The 19,738-nt window shown below is 35.5% G+C and overlaps 1 long non-coding RNA gene across 1 annotated transcript in view; it reads right to left on the bottom strand.

Annotated features, from left to right (window-relative positions):
- Window positions 1–18,983, bottom strand: part of LOC145258084 (uncharacterized) — a 32,548-nt gene extending 13,565 nt beyond the window's left edge. Inside the window, exon 1 of the long non-coding RNA XR_013864041.1 lies at window positions 18,845–18,983. This is a non-coding gene — a long non-coding RNA (uncharacterized LOC145258084). The remainder of the gene's footprint in view (window positions 1–18,844) is intronic.
- Between the last annotated feature and the right edge of the window lie 755 nt (window positions 18,984–19,738).

The raw sequence follows: 19,738 nt of genomic DNA, 5'->3' as shown, positions 1-19,738 counted from the left end.
CAGATGCACCAACCACTATGGAACCAGGCGTGTTACCGAGGTGATCAGCCCGCAAGCCGTGCAGATTGATGGGGTGCCCCGACACGTCAGGGACCTGCGAGTGGCATCACAGGCGCAGCCGCCGCTCGGTGACGAAAGTGAATGGAGTTCCACAACCAGTGAACTATCATTCTGGTATACGCCGGCTTCATCGGACGACAACAGCACTGGAATTGGAAACATCCGGTTCACTGATCCCCAGACCGCGGACGGGAGCTCAACTGAAAATGAGGCTCCCTGTCTGCCTCTCTGTAGAAGCACCCGAAGAAGTTGAGCTCCCATCCGTGGTCTGGAGATCAGTGAACCGGAGGCTTCCAATTTCAGTGCTGTCGTCGTCCGATGAAGCCCCCCTCTGTGATAATGATATCAGGGGGGAGTGTGGCGAAAACTCTGAAAATGAGGGTTTACCGTTCAAACGACCTAGGTGTGCGTGTGTGCTTTGTCATCGCTGCGAAGCTAGGATAGGAAAAGAATTCCAAGATGGTGCCAACAGCGTTTTGTAATGGTATGATCTCGGAAACTCTCGCAAAATCTCGTGCATATATGCAAATCAGTTGGTCTTCGACAACTATAAATTCAGGTCGTTTTGGAAGGCAAGCAGTAAGGAAAGAATGGCCGGTTGGTAATTGTGTACGCTGGTTCGTGTTGGTTGAGTGTCACCGTGTCTGTGTGTGTGTACTGATCGAACTGCTTTCCTGTCCCTTGGACTTTGAATTTGTTTAGATTGGACTTCAACTACAATATATAATTAAATCAAACTACAAATTTGTAAGCACATATTTACACATGTATTAGTTTTTTATGTGGAGAAATTTTCTTGGCTTTTTAGAAAAGATTTTATTCAATGATTTCTGTGCATCACCATATTCTTGAAAACAAAATGCTGCTACTTATCATGGCTTACATAAAGGAGAAAAGGAAGATTTTATAAAATTTTTGTTTGATTTCAATCTCTAGTGCTCCTCTTTTTAGTGCTAAATTTTCTCAACATTAAAACCGACCTGAGAATGCAAGTGAAAGTGAGAAGACGTGTTCTAAAATATTTCAATATTAAATTTTGTGACAATGATCAACATGCAAATAGAATACTAACTTCCATTTGCAACAATATTAAGGTGAATAGAAATATTTTATTTGTTGTCTGTTTTAGGGTATATCACCACCTTTATGGATCAGTTAAATATTCAATACACACTATGCACGATTTACTGTAAAGTCTTGCATCTAATTTTTGTAATTTATTTTTTTATGCCAACAAAATAATTTCTGATCATAATAGTAGAATAGGAAATTTTTTCTTTATAAAATTCAAAATAGTCCAGTATATTTGTTATCATATTTATTTACTAATTAAGTGAATCATTTTACAGATATTTAATTAAACTAATCTACAGATCGTTTATGAAATATTGCATTTATTTTCTATAATATAACATCTACTATCTACAAATAAAATGCTTTTCATTCACAAACATTTTTGAGAAAATAATATAATTCCTCCGATGATTGACTTCCATCATTATAGAGCAATATTAATATTTAGATAAGATGATGGTCAACGTTTCAAAATTTTAATATTTAAGTTATGAAACATTATTTCTTTTAAATACACAGGCACAAAATCTAAATATCTATTCTCCTGGGGTAGAACAGCAACAAACAGAAAAGAGTGTACAACCGTGTTTTAAATGTACATATAACATCTGAAAGAGTGTATTCCTGTGGTAGAACTATCTGCATTATCTATGAATGAATTGATCCATACACAATAAATACCGGAAGACAAGAAAGTAAGGCAGAAATCATATCCAGTGTAGTGTTTTACAGATTTTCAACATCTATTTTCAAAGACTTTTCAAAGTTCTTCAAGGCCTCCTCCAGATAAAATTCAAGTTTTCAAAACAAAATTTGGGATTTGTTGTACGATCCACAGTGGTTCGCAAAAGTGGTAAAAAATCAAATATACAAAATGTTACCAGAGCCAATAACAGTTACTTTGCAACCTATCTGTATTATTTTTGGTATTTTTAAGTAGTCTATTTCATTTCAAATATTAACTCTCTTTATGGCTTTTAATTTGCAACCAAGATGGTTGCTCTCATGTCTATCTTTTAGCCCGGCTGGCCTAATTTTAAATTATCACAATATTTGTATTTGGGGGAAATGATTTGCCATTGTTCACTGTTCACATAAGGAAAGTATTTTTAGAGAGATGGGGAGTAATTTTATTCATGGCAGTCGCCCTTCTCCCCCTTCTTAAAATATTTTCAAATTAAATTATAAATAAGAACAAAAATAGACAGAGATTTCAATCTTTATCATGAAACTATCCAAGGTAGTTTTGTGATAATGGGACATAACTCTTGTATCCAAAATACTATGCACTTTCAGAACAATGTATTTCGATTTTATTTTCAATATTTAAAAAAATATTTTAATGGTACTTTTATTAATATTTGAAATAATTTAATAGTACTTATTTCGATTGTATTTTTAATATTTCGACACAAATTTCTACTGGAAATAAAGAATATAATTTTCAAGGCCTTTTCAAGAAATTTTCACGATTCCATATTTTCAAAGATTTTTCAAGGAAATAATAGAAGTAAATCATATCCAGTGTAGTTGAAGGATTTTCGAGTATGTATGAACCTTGTAGTGAACCACTGAGATTGTTTCTTGGCTAGATAAACAACTCACACTTTTGTATATTCTTGTGAATACATTTGCTACTCTATTTCTGTGTTTTCCTTGTAACCCTCTGAACAGGGTTATAACACTGTCAAGTGTGGATTTGAAGAACTCACGAAGGATACTCAAGTAAATATTCCCATGTTAGTACAACACTGACGAATGAAGGTTTCAGAATGCATGAAACATCTTTGTATTAAAAAACTAATTATAAATTCCATATGGCAATAAGACAGTTAAATAAAAATTAATGAAACAACAACTTTTCATATTGAACAAAAAAACCCAACTAATTATGAACTCCATGTGTGCAATTAAAACATTGACATAACAGCATTTTTTTTTTACACTAAGTAAAACTTCATCTCAAAACTAAGGTATTGTTTCAACACAGGCATAAAAAAAGAAACAACTTTAAAAAAATATGTTTAAAAAACATGAGAAAGAAATTTTTTTATATTTCACTATAATGAAGTAACCGTCAGCAAATCTGAAAAAATATGGATTTTCATGCTTTTTACTTTGTTAAATATTTTAGAACAATTCTGTGTCATGAACAAGTTTTTTTTCTTCTATGAAAAAAAATAAGACATTTTGGAGGAAATAGTATTATTTCCAAGGGATTATAAATTAAAACTGTAAGTACAACTAAGTATAACAATTTCTTAGCACAAAACTAGTACGAAACGAATTAGTTTCCCTCCTCAGTTGTTCTAAGAATACTAAAACTTTCTTAAACCAAACACATTTATTAAAAAAAAAAGGATGATTACATTCTTTATACTAACCATAAAAGATGGACGTGCTTCAGGCAGCTTTGGAACAATTAGTGAAATTGCAACAACAACAGCAGCAAAGTGAATTATTCAAACACCAGCCATGCACAGATAAAAAACTTGAAGGACGATAGATACAGCAAAAGTACCACAAGAACTAATAAAACTCCAGGTTCCGCAACATGAAAATCCACAGTATATTAAGTAGTTACTTGCCAAAGTGGTAAAAAATAAAGCGTCCACTGATAATAATATTGCATTTTTACAAGACTCAGAATGTAATGATTGAAAACTTCTGCTGTGCACCAGAAAAAGATAAGTAATTTTCAACTTACTACATAAGATATGAGGACTTCTTTAGTATAGACTGTCAGCATTGGTCCGACCAGAAAAAAAGTTTGTTTGGAGACTTCTGAATATAATAAATTTGTGGATTTTATTTTGCCATGTAAAACTTTGGAGCTATCTTTAGCCAATATAATGGAACTTCTTGCAAAGCTTTTTAGCCTGAAAGTTTCTTTATTCTATAAATGATGGAAACGCTGGAATCTAATGAAAAATGATAAAGATGACTTTGCAACTTATGCGACCATAGTTAATAAACACTCCAATAAATTTAAACTGTCAGACCTCTGTGCAAACAACTTTAAATATCTAGTATTTGCGCAACATCAGCAGGTCAAGATGCTAAAATTAAAAGGTGTGTTCTAACAAAGTAAATAAACAAACCAAGTTTAACTCTACAAAAATTAATAATTAATTATTAAAAACTCGAAGGATATCAAATCTGGCACATATAAAAAGTAACCAAACAATCTAAAATGCACATAACAAATAAAACAGAGGTAAGGAAAAAATGGTTATGCATATCCACACACATCTAAAATAGAATTTTCAGAAAGAAAAATTCTTCCGTCCCCTTGTAATTGATGTGGAAATCTGCATTGGGTTAGAGACTGTCCATATCTGCCAAAAAAATGTTTGGCATGTAAAAAATAGAACATTGAATTTCCCATTACAGGAATAAAATTGAAAATAAAACCCGGGTGCATTTAAGGGAAACCGAAAACAATAAAGGTTTACACAAATATGTATTAGTAAAAATTAAGGATAAAGAAATTAAAATGCAAATAGAAGAGTCAGATATTTCGATATTAAATTTTAATACATGGAAAAAAAATTAAATAGACCCACACTGTTGAGATCACACAAAACAGCAAAGGCTGTTAACACACAAATGACTTTGAAGGAGAATTTTTGACAAACGGTACACTATTGGGAAATACTAAGAATTTAAAAGTCTATGTATAAAGAAATGCCACAAACCTACTGGAGTCAGACTATCAGGATGCATGAATTGAATTAATGGGATTGCTAATATCTACATTTTACAGAAAATCAGAATCAATTCTTTCTGGAGAAATATATGAAAATAACGATGGAACTAAGAGTGAAGTAAAATATGCAATCAGTATTTTTAAAAAATGCAATCCCTAAAAAAAAAAAAAAAAAAAAAAAAAAATCAAACAAGGGATTGATTGACTGGAAAATGTTAGTATTCTTTCAAAAAATAGAATACAGTCAGTGGACTGCTTCCATTGTCTATGTGGAAAAGAGATCAGGTGAAATTTGTGTTACTACAGACCTTTCAACTGGTTGAACGCGTCATTAGCGAACTTCCATTATTCCCTACCATGACTGGAGGAAGTGTTTACTAAACTAAATGGTGATAAGGTTTATTTGAAAATCGACCTAAGCGATGCATATCTCCAAATTCCAGGTGAAAATGAGTGCTAAAGTGCTCTGCATAAATACCCATTGAGGTCTTTACAGATATAAAAGACTAGCATTTAGGGTCAAGATCACACTCACAATCTTTCAACAGGTTATAACAGTATGCTAGGTAGTATTGATGACATTATTATAGACAGCAAAAACATGGAACAGCACAAAGACCGTATCTACATATTCAGATGAATACAAGATTTTGGCTTTAAAATTAAAGAAAACAAATGCAAATTCTTCTTACAAAAAATCAAATATCCGTGGCACATAATTGATAAGAATAGCAGCTGTGTATTTTTTAAATTATTTCCTTTTGCAAACTGCCTCACCAATTTCCAGGACTATGCTCATGTGTAGACGGGGTCATTTTTTAATTAAAATTGTTTTATTGTTCAATGGATTATTTTAGCATTCTAAATTTGTTGCAATAAAATGCTCTTTTTTTCTAAGTCGATAGTTATCCCCCTTGGACAATCATCCTGAACTCCATAAGAACCCCAAAAATGGTGACCATAAAAACCATTAGAGAAAACAGTGGGTAATAAAGATCTTAATATCATAAAAACTTGTGAGAATGGTCATATTGTCGTATGGTGGTTGGTTGGTTGTTTTTTTTTTTTATGGCATATCAACCCTTTCCAGGTCATTTAATGCCAAATCTAGTTATTTTGAGGAACGATTTTTAATGGAGCATATTGTTTTTGAAGTCAGATTCTATTTAACCCATAGTTGGGACCCTAACAGGTACTACCACTCCAGGTCAGAGTGGACCTGGAAGCAATGGCAATTAAAGGGTGGCTCCACACTCCCCAAGGCCTGCAATGTGGGGCCTCACCATCGGATATAGTTTTAGGTCATATCCAGGACCGTCGTATGGTGGTGTATCGTGAGCCAATTGAATCTGGCAGTATAGCAAGGGCCAGTTGTGTCTGGCCAGTTGTGGTCAGAGATACAACGACGATGAAATAGTCATATGATTTGCACAAGATACAAGTGGAAGCAAATGCTCCCAAGAAGTCCCACTTCTGCTAAGGAGTACGTGACAAAAACGACCACCATCAGAATGCTGTTTTTCTGATCATGAGATCAGAGAAGGGTACGAAAACAGTCATAGAAACAACCGTCAAATGCTGGCATGTGCATATTGTAAAAATTCACCAACACTCAAACTTGAAACCCAACCGATAGGAAATGAAAAGGTGACATATGCAAATTAAGACATGGTCCAATTTGAGCATATAAAAAGGCTGGTATTTCTTTCCTTGAAAGAAGAGAGACGTTTTTGTTGATTTGGAGTCATTTAAATGTACGGTTAATTCACGTATTAGTGTGAAGAAAGAAAGATGGATTTTCTACAAACATGAAAACAGAAAGAGACAAAGGGTTGTCATTTTTGCGTGTGCTGAGAATATTACAAGCTAAAGAAAAACTCTTTTTTGCACGAACATTTAACAATATTCAGCAGTTAAAGGACAAACTTTAATTTCAATACTAGAAAACTATGTGTTGGCGACAGTTTTAAATGTGATATAGATTCAAAACAGACCCGAATATCCAAAAAAAAATCAACTTTTTGAATAGCGAGTCTTTAGTTGGTGCTCACCAGCAAAAATTAAACTTTGGTAAGAAATTTAAAGGAAATTATAATTAGTTGATTATTCAATCATAATAATCATCAATAATACGTATGCAAGTTATTAAAAGTTTGTTTAAAGTGTTAAATGATGAAATCATATGTCAAAACTGAATGTGATAGGTAATAAAAATGTGTATTCGTTAATTTTTTGGTGCTTGTTAAGATAGAGTTGAGAAATCAATGTTTTAAAAATATATCATTTTAACCAAAAACAATATTACATACTTGTCATGTCGAAAATAGTAATATATCCAAAAATTACGAAAATCCATCAAGTAGAACAACTGCTATTGTGTTTTTAGTAAAAAAAAAGAAAGTCTATTGCTATAGACAACAAATAATTGCAGCCATGAAGAAGTAATCTAAAATATTAATTTCAGAGTTATGTCCCTTGTATGTAGCCTCCTAGTGTCTATTTTATAGAGTCTAAGAACAATGAAATTTACCCAATTTTCCATAAAAATTACTTTTAACTATAAATAACTTTCTACTCGATGACTTTTCATAATTTTTGGATATATTACAATTTTCGGCATGACAATTAAGCATGCAAGATTGTTTTTGCTTAAAACGACATTTTTAAAAATAGATCTGTTGACTGTATCTTAACAAGCACCATCTTTTAATATTATTATGCAAGGAATAATTTTGAGTTAAAGTCTACTTAGTGTTATGCATGTAATCTGATCAAATACATGTTTGAAATGGGAAATAAACTAGAATAATCAGAATATTTGACAAAAATGGCTTTTTAGCAACTGGATAGATGTTTATTTCTAGGTACTCTTGCATCTGTTGACCTGAATTTCCATGACGTTGGTTCGGGCGTGACCAGCAGCTGATGAGAACCGGAAGAATAAACTGAGTGTAAAAAAATGTTGGGAAACAATTAACAATATTTATTAGAAAAAAAAAATTAATAAAAAAGCCTACCTTAACTTTAATAAGTATTTTTTATCAATTTTTAACTTCCAAGAATTGATAGCAAAAATATGTGAGTATTTTTGTGAAAGTTTATACTGTTTATGATTTTTATATTTTTTAAAGAAATGTTTCAATATCTTTTATTTCGAATTTTTTCTGTTTTTTGTGTCAAGAAAAGTTGCAATATTTCTTTTTTTATTATTGAAAAACGTTTTTCTGAATGCAATTAACAGATTTGTTTTCCAATTAACAAATATATTTATATCCAGTAGCATCCAAAAATTAAGGAACGGACATTTTATTTGGAATGGCTTCTAACTTTATCTATGAAAAAGGAAAAACAAATTTTTGTGAATTTTCCAATGTTTAATATTTGGTAGTTAAATAAAAATGATTTTTTTTATTTTTGATTTTGAATACATATTAGTTTTTTATATATAAATAAATTTAATTAAATTATAAGCGTCCAAAAATTAAGGAACAGGGAAAATTATTAATGAAAAAATAAAGAATCCTTTTAGTATTTAGTGAAAAGCCCCTTGTTTTCAATCACACTATGGCATCTTTTGCTGCAAGACAGAACCAATCGTTCATATGTTAGAGGTGAGATATTATTCAAGGATTTTTTATATATTCCCATAAATCATCAATATTTTTTTGTTTTTGTCTGTAATCTTATCACCAATAATTTTCCAAACATTTTCAATTGGATTCAGATTGGGACTCTGAGTTGGCCAATCCATTATGTAAATATTGGATCTATTTAGCTCTTCTAAAACTTTTTTTGCTTTATGGCACAGTGCGTTGTCTTGAATAAAGATATCAGAATCAGAAAGATTAGGAACCACATGTTCTCTAATCAATTCTCTGTACATTCGGGCATTAACTTTTCCATGAATCCTCACAAGGGAGCCAGTTCCTTTTGAAGATATCATGCCCCATACCATTTTAATTCCCCCTCCAAATTTTACTGTACTTTTAACGCACTTAGGGGACAGTCTTTCTCCATTTTTTCTTCTAACATGTGGTCTTTTGTCTGATCCGAAAAGATTGAATTTAGATTCATCACTAAAATGAACCTTTTCCCATTTTTTTCTTCCCAAAACAAATGTTTTTCAACGAATAACAATCTGGCTTTTTTATTTTTAATAGAAATGAAAGGCTGTGAGCATGGACTTCTTGAAAATAATCCGACTTTGTTTCATCTTCGGGAGATTGTCAGGAAATTTTGTGTCCAATTTCAGATGCAGGATCCTGGCTTATTGAAGCTGCAGTTTTAAAGTGGTTAGAACGAGATAATCGAGTGACTTTTCTGTCCTCCCTCTTAGTTGTTATTTGGGGTCGGCCCGATTTTTTATTTTCAGTCAATGGTAAACCTTTTTTTCTATTTTCAATAACCCGAAAAACAACGCTTTCAGACCTTTTCAACATTTTAGCAATCTCCCCTACAGACGTTTTTCATCATATAAGCTGTTTTTCATGTACAGCTAGCCTTTTCCGAATATTTGGAGTCAACATTTTAAGTTGTTATTAAAATTGCTAAAGTTTGTATCAATTTTTCCCGTTCTTTAACTTTTGGATGCCTGTAATTTAATTAAATTTATTTATATGTAAAAAACTAATATGTATTAAAAATCAAAAATAAATATATTTTATTTAGCTACTAGCTAATGTAAATGTCTCCTCTCATCACCTAAGACATAAGCTCACCAACCCTCTTCTCTATTGTTTCAGAGTGTAGAGTGAACAGTATTCTTTAGTGGAACTGAACTTGTATGGAACTTGGAGGCCACACTCAAGACTTCAAGATCGTCAGTGCCGTGTGTAATCAACCCTCATCAGTCTCTTTGCCCATACCTCATCGACTAAGGAAAGCCCAAGTATAGTAATAACGCCTTGCACATGGGGGATGATGAAGCTGGCACTCTATTTGACCAACTTTGTACCGTCTAGACTCATCAACCCTTTACTACTAGCAGCTGCAAGCCAATCGAACATCATGTTTATGAAGGCAAATGGGTTGCTAGACCTTTCAAGCCTCACCCAATGATGATGGTGAAGCTCAGCACATTACCAGATGACCACAAGAAGCTTGGCCGTCCACTGAAATCCTCCAACCCCACATCAATCGAAATACCTATGGTGGCGGATTCTGGTTGTCAGAGTTCCATCATACCCATCAGATCAGCACTTGTGATGGGCATCGCCAAGACTGACATATTCCCCGTCAAATATGCGAGGAGCTACCGAGGAGGATCTAGGGGTTGAAGGAAGTATCTTCATGGAGGTATCCACAGCTGATGTATCTGGCACACTAAAAACAACAAAGCAGTTGTTATATGTGTCTAGAAGAATTGGCAAAGCTTTCCTTTGTTGTGAAGCACTGATGTCATTAGGGGCCATAACTGCCAGTTTCCCAACTGTGCCAGTAAGTTGGCCTCAAGATTCCCTGGTTACAGTGGAAGATGAAAATAGGCAGTGTTTGTGCCCAAAACGCACTGATTTACCACCACCTACACCAACAAAGCTTCCAACAATTCTGCCTATTCTGAAGCAATGGCTGCTTAACTTCTATTCATCAACAGCATTCAATACATGCGAGCACCAGCCACTTCCCATGATGAAGTGTGAACCGCTGGAATTTCATATCGACCACAACGCAAAGCCAGTCGCCATTCACAAGCCTGCATTGGTCCCCCTACACTGGCAAGAAAAGGTCTATAATGACCTTGAGAGAGACGTCACTAACGGCATCCTAGAGAAGGTCAGCCCCAACGCGCCGACCACCTGGTGTTCCCACATGGTGGTGACCGCAAAAGCTGATGGCTCCCCTAGAAGAACAGTGGATCTGCAGCCACAGAATCGACGGTCCGTGAGGCAGACTCACCACGTGGAGAGTCCCTTCCATCTGGCAGATCGTGTCCCCCAGCACACACGGAAGACCATCACGGACGCTTGGAATGGTTACCATTCTGTTCCCATCCAAGAGGAAGATCGCCACATTACAACCTTCATAACCCTATGGGGTCGTTATCGTTACAAGGTGGCACCACAGGGCTTCCTTGCTAGTGGTGACGCCTACAACCAGCGATTTGATGCTATTATCGCCAATTTCAAAAACAAGGTTAAGTGCGTGGATGACACGTGCATGTGGGCTGACTCAGTTGAGGCATCATTCTTTCAGTCATACGAGTGGTTGGACCTTTGTGCCAGAAACAGGATTACGCTCAACCCCAAGAAGTTCCAGTTCGCCGAAGAGACTGTTGTCTTTGCGGGCTTCTAGATCACACCCACTAATGTCACCCCGTCTGACAAGTTCTTGGAACCTATTCGGAATTTCCCTACCCCGAAGGACATCACTGGTGCAAGGGCTTGGTTTGGATTGGTCAATCAAGGAGCATATACATTCTCCATGGCCAAGCGCATGCAGCCGTTCCAGCATCTCCTGAAACCATCCACTAAATTTCAGAGGAATTGAAGGAGATATTCGCTGAGTCTAAGCTCAAGATCATAGAGGAAATAAAGGAAGGAGTGAGGTTGTTCCAGCCATTCCACCCAACCTGTCTGTTAACCGATTGGTCGGTTACCGGCGTCGGGTACTTTATGATGCAGAAGTACTGTGACTGTGCCACCAGGATGCCTGTGTGCTGCAAGGGGGGCTGGAAGCTCTGCCTGGTAGGTAGCCGCTTCACCCACGCGGCAGAATCCAGGTATGCACCCATTGAAGGAGAAGCCCTCGCTATTGCCTACACCTTGCACCAAACACAGTATTACATCCTCGGATGCCGTGACTTGACTGTGGCTACCGACTACAAGCCGCTGATCGGGATACTCAATGACCGCTCCTTGACGGAGATAGACAATCGCCGTCTGTTGAATCTAAAGGAAAAGACCCTCTCCTACAACTTTGAAGTCACCCACATCTCTGGAAAGAAGAGCCTGGGATCTGATTCCACCTCCCGGTCCCCACCAGCCGTTGCCAGGCATGCAGATGATGCTTCTAGCCCAGAAGACACTGCAGATATTGGAGAGGATGATAGGATACACGCATCCATGTCTAACACTCTCTATGCAGTGACTAATGTGGTTTCCTGGGACATGGTGCTGGAAGCTACATCTTCAGACGCAGACCTACAGGAATCACACCAACTGATTCATGACGGATTTCCTTTGGACTGCCGACAGCTAAGGACTGCACTCCGGCTGTACCACCACATCTCCAGCAGCCTTTGCACCGTTGATGGCGTGATCCTTGCCAGCAACCGCATTATTGTGCCGGCAACATTATGCCAAGAGATATTGGAGGCCCTGTATGCGGTCCACCAGGGAGTCAGCTTCATGTGTGCGCGTGCACGCAGCTGACTCGGTTTACTGGCCCAATATCAGCATCGACATCCAACGTGTCAGAGACAATTGCACCCACTGCCATCGGATTGCAAAGTCTAATGCTATGCAGCCACCTTTTAACGCTGCACCTCTGGAGTACCAGTTCCACAAGATCACCAGCGACTACTTAACACACAACAACCACGATTATGTTGTGGTGGTCAACTGGTACTCCAACTGGCCGATGGTATTTCAAGCAGAGAACGGCGCAGATGGCTTCATCAAGCGTCTCAGAGAAGCCTTTGTGACTTTTGGGGTGCCTGAGGAGCTGACATCCGACGGGGGACCCCAGTTCACTGCTGGGAAGACTCAGGATTTCCTCTGATCATGGGGAGTCCACCATCGCCTCATCTCCGTTGCCAACCCACATGCCAACTGCAGAGTAGAAATTGCAGTCAAAACTGTCAAACGAATGCTGATGGATAACACTTCAGCGGGCAGGTCCATCAATGTGGACAAGTTTTGATGGGCGATACTAATATACCGCAACTCCATCGACCCAGAGACAAAGGCATCCCCTGCTCTTATAGTTTTCGGATGACCCATTAGAGATCCCATTCCCGCAGTCGGTACTGCTCCCACCCCTGAAACGCTCGTAAACAGGGAGAAGGCACTAGCAAAATGTCATTCCCTTGAGCATGAAAAGTGGAGCGAGCATACAAGATCTTTGCCCCCTCTAAGTATGGAGGATCATGTGTATATTCAAAACCTAACTGGAAATCACCCTAAATGCTGGGAACAAACAGGCATCATTGTGGAGGTGAGACAATTTCACCAATATGTGGTCAAGATAGATGGTTCTGGGAGACTCACGCTCAGAAACTGACAACACCTTCGGAAATTCAAGCCTTTTAGGGCCACAACTAGCAAAGACGTGATAGAGTCCTTCTTACCAGTCACCAGGCTGCCGGAACACGCCTCTGTCAGCACCCAACCAGGGGTGCCAGAGGACTCTCCTGCCACCCTGCCAGAAGTCCATGCTGGTAATCCAACAGATAGTCCCATACGTAAGTCCGGCGATAAAGATTTTTATGATGTGCCATCAAGCCCTTCTGAGATCCTTCCAGCTACTCCTCATGTTTCTGACCCAGCTAGAGATTCTGGCACTCCTGAGAACTCCATACCAGTCGCACATGCGACCACTCCCAAGAATGCTGGAAACTGCACCAGCAAGTAGGTTGCAGCCCCAGCGCAATCAAGACTAGTAATTTCACTACCAGTCAACATTGTACAATGTATATAGCTTCAGAGGACTTTTGTACAGATTTTTTTTGTCGTGCCCGCAAAAAACTCGCCATGGAGGGGTCGGGGAGATATCTAATGTCTCCTCTCATCACCTAGGACATAAGCTCACCAACTCTCTTCTCTATTGTTTCAGAGTGTAGAGTGAACAGCATTCTTTTTCACATCACTCACCCGAAATTCTTCGCAAACTTGTGGGGGAGAGGAATGCATGTCGAGCAGGTTTAAATTACAGCTGTTTGTGAGTATTTGTGCAAATACTTTTTGAAATGGAACCTTTTAGTTTTTGCGCAAGTGAGAATAGTCTGAACAGTGCACATTGTGACATAAACAGAAGAAACTGTCAGCAACTGTATTAAGTTCAACATCAGAATTTTGATTGTCCATGCTCATGTTGTGAAAAAGAACGCTCAGCATTCTTTAGTGGAACTGAACTTGTATGGAACTTGGAGGCCACACTCAGACTTCATCAAGATCGTCAGTGCCGTGTGTAATCAACCCTCATCAGTCTCTTCACCCATACCTCATCGACTAAGGAAAGGTGTGCTACTCATCTAGCTACCATTATTAAACATTGGAAAAATAACCAAAATTTTTTTTTCTTTTTTCATAGATAAAGTTAGACGCCATTTCAAGAAGAATGAGCGACCATTCCTTAACTTTTTGATGCTACTGTAGATATCTATATTTTTTTTCTTCGTAGGAGAGAAACCTATTAGAGAACAAGATATTTCTCCGCCAACTCTGTTGTATGCCTTCCAACAGTCTGATATGACCATATTCCCCAGCAGAATATATATTTTATAATATAGGAAGGAAGGTTTCAGCAATACAATTATTCCAACTTATTCAAAAAGATATCTGCTTCGATTTCAAAATTCCAATTTTCATTGGCTAATCAAATGCTTAGCCAAATGATTTGAAAAATAAAAAATACCTCCCCCTTCATAACCCCCACCCCAAATTTACTTAAAAATTTTACTTTTACAAAAAAAAAAAAATCGACTAGTTTTTCCTAGTGTTTTAACATTTGATCAGCACTCGACTTGTTCCAGTGGTCCTTGTCAGCTGCCAGTCAAAAGCCTGAGCCAACATCATGAAAATCCAGGTCAAACATTATCTATCAAAAATTAAAACAATAGAAAAAAATAAAAATTATTATAGTACCCCACCTCACCCCTCCTGCATAAAATTTTTTACCATGAAGCATTTAATGGATATTCAAACAAAAGTACAGTAGATGACCACCAGCCATAACAAAAGAAATGACATTGGGGTCATTCCATGTCAATTCACCAGGCCATTACACCCACCGACACCAAATTACTTGAAATTTGGCACAAATATTCCCCTTCATGAGTTAGGAAAATTTGCCAAATTATTTGGTCCTAAATCTTAACGTTCGGATTTTAGGGGAGTGTAAAATTTGCATGTTTTGCTTCTAAATTTATGCTGCAAAACGTCACAGAATTTCAGTGTTTTATAAAATTTTAAAAAAAATACTTCCACATATTCAATATTTCTAAAATTTGGTAGGAAGGGCATTTAGAGATTGTAGAATCCGAATATTTAATTATTTTAACCCCATACCTGGTAGAAAATAAAATTTTGCTCACCCAAAAGCATGTCCCCCAAATCATCAATGTTTTACCCATGTAGCTTATGGTCAGTCTAGAGAAAATATGTCCTCTTCAATTTTCATAATATTTTTTTGATAGTATCTACTATGACTGCTTAAGTTCTCAAAATAATTTTGTGAGGGTTTCTAGCCTACTTTAGAAGATATGGCCCTGCGAAGTTTATCTTTTTTTTCTATGTACGCGTGGTAATTCAGTGAAAGATTGATAAAGAAAATCATCCTAATGCTCCCAAACTCCTCAAATGTTCATAGTGTGCTAAGTAATTTCTTAAACTATTCAATAAGATAGTCTTTGTTAATTTAAAAAGAAAATAATTTTAAAATATTTTGCAGATATTGCATTTTGTATGGTGCGGATAAATTGTATTTAACAAGTGATAAACATTGACTCATGCATTAGGATCAACATTTTATAGAGTTTTTGTAGATGGCATTAAACATTAATTTAAAAGAAATTATTTCTGATTGAATTTAAATTAATATGTAGATTATTGGCGACGCTTAGCATAGTTCGGCAGTTGACGTCATGTTTCGGACAAAGCTGAATGGACACGCTTAGAGACGTCCTGCTGAACATCTCCACAAGTAAGGACATTTTTATCACACAAGTTTTCAATCGTATTCATCATTGGTACTTGTGCATAATTTGAACCAGACGTAACTCAGCATCCGATCGGCTTTGCTCGGAACATGACGTCATGCACTCGAGTTTGATTGTGATGTGACATAAAACGTCGATCAGCCAATCAATGCACTGCAAAGTAGCAGACGAACTTTTCAAAACAAAAATTGGAAGGAAATAAAAATAATTAAATTCATTAAGCAGCACACACCTGTAACAGCCCTTTTCTGAAAACTGTGTAAATTAAAAAAATGGATATCTCCAGTTTGGAAAAATATTTGATGATGCTGAAACAAGCCGTCTCATATTGTCAAGAAAAAAAAAATTAATTGCTTAAAAAAAACAAAAAAAAAAAAACTGTGTTTCCTGTGGCGAGAAGTGCACCATTAAGTGTGTCAGCAAACAACATTAAAAATGCGTAATAAAAAATTGAATGAGACCAAATTTAAAAAAAAAAAACAGGTTTAATAACAAATTTAAAAAAAAAAAACAGATTTAATAACAAATTTAAAAAAAAAAAACAGATTTAATAGCAAATTATGCAATATTTGTTTTTCTTTAAATCGGTTTTCTTTAAAAAAGATTTGAAGAATATCAACGAAATTTAACTTGCGTCGATTATTCTTCATTGTTAAGAATTTATCCATATTTATATTTTAAATTCCTTTTATTTTTTAAATAAAAGAATTTTTTAAACGCCTATTTAAAAAAAGGCGCCATTAATGTAAGCATAGTATGTTCTCATCGAAAAATCGGAAGTAGTGTTTTTTTATTGTTTTGAACTACGGGTGGACAGAAGGAAGTAAAAGCCACATATTCGCGTTAGTCGTTTAACCTTATCCGTGAAGAAATACGTGTTCCCATAGTTTAAAAATAGTCAAATTTTACTAATAAGTTTTTGCCTTTAAATAGAAAAACACTCCGGGAATTTTCTTTTTTCTTTTCTCAAAGAAATACATCAATTTTTGATTTGTTATATTTTCATTCTTCTTTATCGAGTGATTTTTTTTTATATCGAAAAAAAGAAAACAATGAATGAAATAGAAATAAATTTCCTCAGCATCCAATATTCACCGGAAAATTCTAAACATAAAATAAGCTTCCACTTAAAAAAAAAAAAAATCAATGTGGTTTTAGAAAAAAAAAGGATTTACACTATGGACTTTATAGGTAAATTTCCAAAATACATTTCTTTTTTTTTTGTTGGTTTAAATTAGAATGTTTTATTTATTGATCTTTTATCTTCAATTTGTGATATATAACACTTTGATACATAAATTATTTAAATTATAACCGACATTTCAAAATGGGGGGGGTGAATTTAACAAAAAACCTTTGTCTAAAATATTAAATTTGGTTTATTGGAGAGAGCATAAAATTTCACATTGACCCTGAAAATAACGTAAAAATTGAACCAATAGAAAAATTTTGATAGATTTTTAAAGTTTAAAAATTGAAAAATATTTAACTCGTAAAATTCAATTGATTTCATTACGTAAAAAAAATGTCTGCCTGAAGGCTCGTAGGCACTTTGTAAACACTGTTTTATTTTAAATCAAAAATAATATTTCTATTATTTTTTAAACAACTTTAATAGTTTATTTTGGAAGTATATTCGATCAAGAAAATAAACAACCCACTTTTAACAGAGAAATTACGAGTTGTTTATATTACGAAATTTGTTGTTTATATTTAGAAATTACGAGTTGTTTTATTCGCAGTTTTGTGTTAAGGTGTCAAAAACTCCCCCCCCCCAAATTCTGATACAGTACACCTAGAGAAGCAAAGCACGCACATGCAATTGCAATGCACCCCCAACCTCCCCATGTTAAGAACGGCTTTCGGAACCAATCCTCCCCATGTTAAGAACGGGTTTGTATTACTGTACACAGATTCGAAAAAGTTGTCAAAAAACAAATATATAACAAATAAATGTTATCAAAGGCAAGATAAGTTACTTTTCTACCAAACTGGATATATTTTTTGTGTTTTTATTCAATGTAACATGTTTATTCAGCTCGAAAACCATACAGTGTTTACCGATGTATTCGAAAATTCAAGATGGCGTCTCACACCCTCTTTACCACCGTAAGTATGGAAAAAGGTGTTATAAATAAAATAAAATAAACTATACAAAATACTATTAAAAACCCGCCGAATATATGTCAACCATGTCACGGTAACATATATTGAGCGAGTTTTTAACAGTATTTTATCCGGTTTTTTATTTATAACATCTTTTCCCACACTTACCGTGTTAAAGAGAGAATAAGACGCCATCTTGAATGTTCCAATACATCGGTAAACACTGTATGTTTTTCGAGCTGAATAAACATGTTACATTGAATAAAAACACAAAAAATATATCCAGTTTGGTAGAAAAGTAACTTATCTTGCCTTTGATAACATTTATTTGTTATATATTTGTTTTTTGACAACTTTTTCGAATCTATGTGTACAGTAATACAAACCAAAAAAAAAAAAAAAAAAGTTTCTTTAATTGTTACAAAAAACTTTTTAAAAAAATTAAAAAAAAAAAAACAACTTTGCTTATCTATTTTGTTTTGGACTTTTTCGTAGGATAAAAAAATTTCAGTAAAAAACTTTTTATATTACAAAAAAATAAAACAAAAAGCTTGTTACGGTAAGTCGTTGTTTTGGGGTTTATTTGCTTAGTTTGTTTTGTCTGTTAAAAACTATTATGTTTATATGTTTCCTTCATTTTTTTTTTTTTTTTTTAGCAGCGTTTGCTACGCGTTCATAATCGGCGAAGCTCGGCGGTTAACGTCGTGTTCCGAGCAATGCTGATCGGACGTTGAGTTACGTCTGGTTCAAATTATGCGCAAGTACCGCATTTTACCGAACAAGTTTAAAAATATATAACTCGTCAATTATTTACATTAATCGGCAATAAAACATGTCGCCGGCGATTAAAACTTTGGTTTCGATTTTACTTTTTTCAAAACTTTAAAAGTTAAACGATGATTTTATTTCACAACAAAAAACGTAAAATAAAACAAAATCGGTGAGAGATTTCAAGGTCCCTATTCTACAATTGAACCACACATCCAAACTTTTTTTTTTTTCAATATTTTTAGACTTACCTTTATAAATTAGGAGTTTCAAAAGAAAAAAATAAAGAGAACAGAAATAACTTCCTTGAAATTTGTCCTTTTTTTTTTCAGAATTTTTCAATAAATCTTATTTCTTCGTTCTAACAACTGAAAAAGAAAATGTTTCGTCATCACCGACCGGTGTAAGATGAGAAATAGTTCCTTGTGTAAAGAAGTTCAGCATTTTAAGTTTTTTATATGTTTATTTATTTAATTACTGTTTCTTTTTTCCCCAAATTCATGATTACAATTCCTTTGTCTTTTGGATAGGATCAAAGTACAGACAGCATATACTCCAAAACTAAATAATTACTTCTTCCATCTGCTTGTTTTCGGCCCCTAACAAAACCGGAAAATAGTTGGCAACCTATTGTTTGAAGTGGTTTAATTCTCTCCCACTGCAAGAACTTAAGACAGCAGGGTCGGAAAGAGGCATTGACACGTCAGCGCCGCAGAGGAAAGGCACTCTGACCTGCCACAAGTGTTTTAGCAGCCCGGTAGGCATTCCCCGGTGAAGACACTTCAGGCGCCTCAGGCGATTCGCAATAAACTAACCCCTCCTCAAAGAGAAAAGACAAAGCCCCGCCCCCTGATTAGAGAAACAAAACTTGAATCAGACGACCAGGCCTTTATGTGCTTCAGACTAAACATGCATCATAATATTAACTACTTGTATTTTCTATGACCTCCACCTTCACCGAGGTGAACGATTTATATGACCTTCACCGAGGTGCGCGACTTGACACACAAAAATAAACCGCCTCTTAATCACCTGCTAACGCACGCGTCACTGTAACGTCCAATGACAACAACAACAACAACCTTCTCACTCGACCTGCCTTTATACCACTATCTCAATCCCTTCTCTTGCGCATGCGCCTGTAG

Source organism: Euprymna scolopes, chromosome 33 (assembly GCF_053919585.1).
Source record: "Euprymna scolopes isolate OS-2025 chromosome 33, ASM5391958v1, whole genome shotgun sequence".
Taxonomy (NCBI): domain Eukaryota; kingdom Metazoa; phylum Mollusca; class Cephalopoda; order Sepiida; family Sepiolidae; genus Euprymna; species Euprymna scolopes.
The sequence above is the reverse complement of the archived record's forward strand: the minus strand, read 5'-3'. Positions and strand labels throughout refer to the sequence as shown.